This window comes from Polyodon spathula, chromosome 6 (genome assembly GCF_017654505.1).
Source record: "Polyodon spathula isolate WHYD16114869_AA chromosome 6, ASM1765450v1, whole genome shotgun sequence".
NCBI lineage: Eukaryota > Metazoa > Chordata > Actinopteri > Acipenseriformes > Polyodontidae > Polyodon > Polyodon spathula.
Window position 1 is genome coordinate 37,494,797 of NC_054539.1, and position 6,028 is coordinate 37,500,824.

Consider the following 6,028-nt stretch of genomic DNA (forward strand, 5'->3'; position numbering starts at 1 on the left):
GGAAGGAGAGCAGCCCCTGTGCGGTGACTGCCTGTCCTCTGGTGAATGCCCCCTCGAGTGGTACAGCATCGGCAGTGACCATCTCTCTTCCCCTGAAAAGCGCCTGCGCCTCTGCACTGGTGGTGGAGAAGGGGAGGGTGACCCAGGTGTGCGGGGGAGCTCCCTGGTCACTGTGGCGGGGGGGGGAGTGTGTCTCCTAGAGGACCTCTGTGGAGGACCTTGGACCATGGACCTCATTCTTCCCTGGCTCTGGGAAGGACACTCCATTGGGGATAGGGCTGCTCTCCTGCATTTAGTTCTATTGGAGAACTTTCTGCATGGAGAGCAGTCCAACTCACCCGCCAGTGCTTTGGCTGCGTGTTCTGGCCCCAAGCATCTGGCACAGTACAAGTGCTTGTCCTGTCTAGGCAGCTTCGCCTTGCACTGGTCGCACTGGTGAAAGCCAGTGGAGGACCCAGTCGATTGCACTGACATGGCATCTCTGTGCCAAGATCGAGTGGTTGGTATCGATTCAATCAGCGCCAAGGTTGGTGCTGATAGTAGCATGTTCGGTGCCGGTTTGTAGACAGCTCCGAAGTGATTCACCGGTGCCGAATCAGTCAGTGCCGGGATCGGCGTAAAGGGGTGCGCTGTCGAAGCCGAGCGTCGGTGGGTCGGGGCCGAATCAAGAATTGGGAGTCAATTCTTACAACCAAGAATCATTGTTTTTCTGTCACATGGTCACAATCAGTTTAAATAACATCTTAAGCCTTTTCTTATTCAACCAGACAGAGTAACTTAGTTCCTCAGGGTGGATATTGCCTGGAACTTCCTTTAAAAGCTCTTGGGAATTACAGCATACATAATTACAGAAAGTCTGTTATTCTATCAAGGACTATGTAATTAACTATATTGAAATAAATGTTATTATATTGTTTGTCAAAGAGCTCAAAATAGTGCTGGCAGAGGTCACAATTACAGCTGCTCAATCAAATGATAACAACTCTCAGACATTGCTCAGTCTGTGACCTATGCGTTTAGATCGTGCTGAAACAATAACAGAAACACGTTAGTTTAGTTACATTATAAACCTTCCTCTCATGAAACATAATAAGAAACATAACAAGAGCCTGCCTACATTTGGCTTACAAAACCGTCACAGGTACTGATAGGCCGTGCAAAGCATGTTACATGTCTCACAGGAGATTATTCTCAGTGATTTAGTGTTTTACTTCTAGAGGGGACACACTGAAACAGAGTACTGTTGTATTGTTAATTACTCACAACTTACCATTTTTTGTTTTGTTTTACTGCAATAGGAATCAAAATCTGGAACCTGTGGACAATCAGATAGTTCATAACAACAAGTCTACTAATAGGAAGTGTTTCCTGCCTGTGTTCTATAACTTTTAGAAGCAGGGACACACAAGTGATTCAACTTGAAGATAATGAATTTTACTGGCAATGGCTGTCTTTGTGGTTGGAAAGAATATTTAAGCAATAACTAGAGGGCACACTGAGTGTAGATATCAGTCTTCAAAGTGGATACCATACAAGCTAAAGTGAAGAAGGTTATACTAGCTAGGAAGACCCTTGCATCCTCCAGTTATAGCTATTATATGACATGAGTCCCTTCTTCTTTGACTTCAGCTGAATCAGTCACTAGGCTCAGCATGAGACAACTGTTACTATGCTGTCAATGGACTCTATAATTTTTGTTTATCCAGACTGTATTGTATTGTTTTATCGTGGGATAACAGAATTTGGAACAACAGGATTTTCAAAGTGAATGGCAGATACATTTAAATATATTGTATATTGGCTATTCACGTATTATTCTCAAAAAATGAAACCTGGAAGTTGGCCATAATGGAAGTCCAGTGTATGTTTTGTTGATCTGAAGTACTTAAGTAGATAAGCTTATAACCTGTTTTTGCCTCTGTCATTTTTTTTAGGCTTGCCACATGCATGGTATCAGGGAACATGAACATAAAGACCCAAACATTTGAGAAATGAGAAATCATGTTTTTGTATTTAGTGCATAGGTTTGTTAACTGACTGATAACTTAAAAGGGTTTGCCTCCAGCATAATGTCACCCTTTGTCTCAAATGGGTGCATGAATATGTGTGCATCCGCATTGTCCAAAAGCTTGCAGTACAAGAAAAGACAGTTTGCCTCGGTAAAGTAATTGTGACTAGATTAGACAGGAAGGGAGGGGCACATAAGGATCTGTCCTACTTCTTAGCACTTTTAGGTGGTTAACAGTTAGGTGGGCTCCTTAACCAAACCATTAATAGGAATGCTACAACAAACTTTGTATAGGTTAAAGGTCAGACTGTCAACTACTCAAAACATTGTGTAAATGTGTAAAACACATGGCAAATAATAGGTAAAAAAAAAAAAAAACTTACAGAGCTACTGTATAAGGTTGTGGGCTTTTCAATGTCTTGCTGGTGCTGGTTCAACAGCGATGTATATTAAAGAATTCCTCTGTTTAACGGTTTTTGACATCATTTCAAACATTGCTGTCATTTCACAACTGAGACTAGCCAGCACCTCGGACCGAGGCACAGCAGGTGCAAGAATCCCGAGGTCATTTCTACCTGCTGAGCATGATTAGATTGAGGGTTAGACATCTCTGTACAGGTAGGAAATCCTTAATGTAACTTATTGTATTACTTTAAAAAGAAAAAGAAAGAAAGGGGGAGCAGATTACTTTATTAAATGCAAAGATCTATCGGAGCTGTTCCACTGCATGTCTCTACAGCATAGTCATCTGAGAATTCCTCTCTATAACCACAGAGCCCAAGCAGCTCAAGAAGTGACTACCGTCCAGATTCACAGAATGTTTTTATTGGCATTAGTACCATTTCTGTTTTAATGTCAGTGCTAACACCCTTCTTCAACAAATGATTGAATCCACATTTCAGGCCTTGTTTTTAAAAACCCAGCTTTTAAAAAAAGAAAAATATAAACTCATCTTATAATGGAGCAGAAGGAAGAGGTCTGCCATTCTTTGATTACGTAGAAGGCATCAGAGAGTAAGAACTAAGCAGGGGAAATCCCATCTGCCCCATATCAGACCCTGAACAAATTTACAGTTTCCCAGAAGACATGTTTGTTAAAAGGTTTCAATCCACTTATTAGAATTATGTGAGGAGCATTGACCTGAACTGGAATTTATACCAGGAGATCACAGACAATACCTGTTGAGGTTAAGGTTTAATCAGCACGTTTAGTAGAGGTTACAGTGCTGCATTTTCTGTCATTTTACAGCATTTCTTTTAAAAGTGTATGTTATTTCCTATAACAATTTTTACAATTGTTAAGAGTTATACACCAAAATACTACACATTCCTATAAAAGAATATCCTATAGGAATCTTACTGAAGGTTTACAAACCACAAAAACTGACCTGATTTAAATGTTTGGTCTGGGTATCAGATCAGCCAATGTATAATGGGAAGGGTTGCATATGGCTGGACTCATGACCTGTTACAGAAAGTTACATATTGTTACCCTACTACATTCCAATATTGCAAATACACACCCAATGGGCCTCATTTACTAAAGGGCACTACATTTGGAGCTAGTGCACATATAAAGTAGTGAGTTTAACATGCATGATAAATTTAAATTTACTGACCCATTTAGTAACAGAAAAAGTATTAATTTACATGCACAGTATTTGGCTAATTTGCATACCGGTACCATACCATGCACACTACATATATAGTGAGCAATAATTTCATATGCACGATAATGTCAGAGACTGACCCATGACCACTGTTATATCAAAAGCCGCAGCAGTCCAGGTGTATCTTTTGGTCAGTAGCATATTGTGAAGGTGGAGGTGGCTAACATTGACTGAAAATAAGCGATCAACAAACACAGCAGCACTCAGCAGCAGGACAGGCAGAGAAAACGTAAAGTGAAACTGCACTGCTCACATTTTAATTACAACATGTACTCCTTGTCTGATGTAAAAAAAAATAAATAAATGTCTCTTTCCTTTCTCCTTTAATGCATATACAATAAAAGTCATGTTGTGGAAGGCATATTTTTCTTTTTGTTCTGCTTACTCGAGAATTATTGATTGATGAGACGTAGCCTCAATTCTCTTCCTTGTCGGCATTGCCATCCAGGCTCCATGGATCGGGGTGACAGTGCTATGTGAGTGTAGCACACGTCCTGTAAATCTGTCTTCTGTGGGAAATGTAATAGAACTGTAAGCTTTAGTAGGGATTTTTTTTGTGTAAATCGAAGTTTATTGAATAGTGAAGATGATCTCAAAGTAGTGAGTAGTATTTTCTTGATTTTCTAGATGTAAATAAATTTTCTTCAGATATTAGTTTGGTTTTCCCAGTATAGAGAAAAGCAAATTTAAAAATGCGGACAGAAACAAGCTCTTTAATACCCATTTGCACCTGGGTTTTTCCCCTCCTGTTCCTTTGTAGGTCCAATCACCACGGGACAACACCCTGTGGGTTACACCTGCGGAGGGTCCCATGTGCAGAGAAAATGGCGTGTTGTGTGTTAAAGTTATCTAAAGGTTGCTATTGAAGAAAGCAAACTGGTTCTGGCTTGATTGTGTTTATGTTTTGAACTTGTTCTTTTGTTCTTTTGTATTCTCACACTGCCTAAACTATGCTACCTTGGGCGTATCTGTCCCTCCAGCACTTGGTGATTGTAGTTTCTTCAGCTGCTAAACTGCTGCTGTTGTTTTATGCACAGACTTGTGGGTTTGGCCGATTTCTGCCGTCAGCACTATTTCATGCAATCTTGTCCTTATCAGTCAAACGTACGGCCCGCGGGGCAATTTTTGGCAGCCCGCCCATTACTTTATAAAATTGCATTGATATACTGTATCATTTTAAAACAACCTGCTTCTTTAATATAACATGCTTATTCAACATGTGGAGTCTACATTGTATGAGTGACATTTTCATTAAGCCAATCACAGCTCACAGAGGTAGTAAAATAGCCAATCAAATAGCACACAGGATCCATTTCCTCACACACATAAACACAGAAGATTAAAAAATTAATAGCCAAATGATAATTTTTTCACTGAATCATTTTGAATGTATTTTGAGTTTGCTGGAATTTAAAGAAACTACGGAATCTCAATGAAAGGAACTTTTTTAACTTCAAGAAGCCATGGAAAGTGCAGAATTTGGAAGAAACAAACCCTTGGGATTACAACAGAGGATGCGCCATATATGACAGAGCAAGATTGGATTGGCTAGCAGAGTGCTGGAAAAAATTTTAAAAAGAAATGCAAAAGTACCCATTTTCTTACACTGGATTCTGCATCAACAGGCACTATGTGGAAAAGTTGCAGAATTATAACACATAATAAGCATTGTTATCAAGTGTCTGAACAGAAGGTCTAAAAAGGTACATTTCATAGTGGTACTGTTTACTATTTCACATTTTCACAGCTTGCCAGTATCTTTTTTCAGTGCTGTTAAAAATGTTATATTTTGGAATATAATTTAAATATGGGGACTTAGCATTGTATACTCTGACATGCTGTTTGAGATTTCCATTGAAAGTAAAATACTCTACTTCCTCCATTATATTACATTTGTGATATTGAGTTTTTTTGTCAGTGTTCTAGGAAAACTGCTTCTAGTTAATGTGTTTTGTAGAAAGTAGCATATATGAGTATATTGGCCTACATACAATTTAAATAGACATTTTCACCTACATTATAATGCAATATATGTATATATTTTTTACAGTGCGGCCCACCAAGTGAACAATCTAAATTTAAATGGCCCTTGCTGCCAGATCCATTCAAACTAATTTTCATAACCAAGTAATTCAGCAAGATGTATTTATTTCGTACTAGTGAATCAGTGAATCAAATTAACAAATCTGTTTAATTAATTCACTAAACTGAATGAATAAAACAAATCGTCAGTAAAAAGAATCGACTGCACATCACTAGTTTTCAGTAAAATAGGTTTAAATTGTATCTATCAGTGGTTAAAGCCTGGTATCCAAACAAACTAATTATCGCTCACTTTAATGTGCACAATA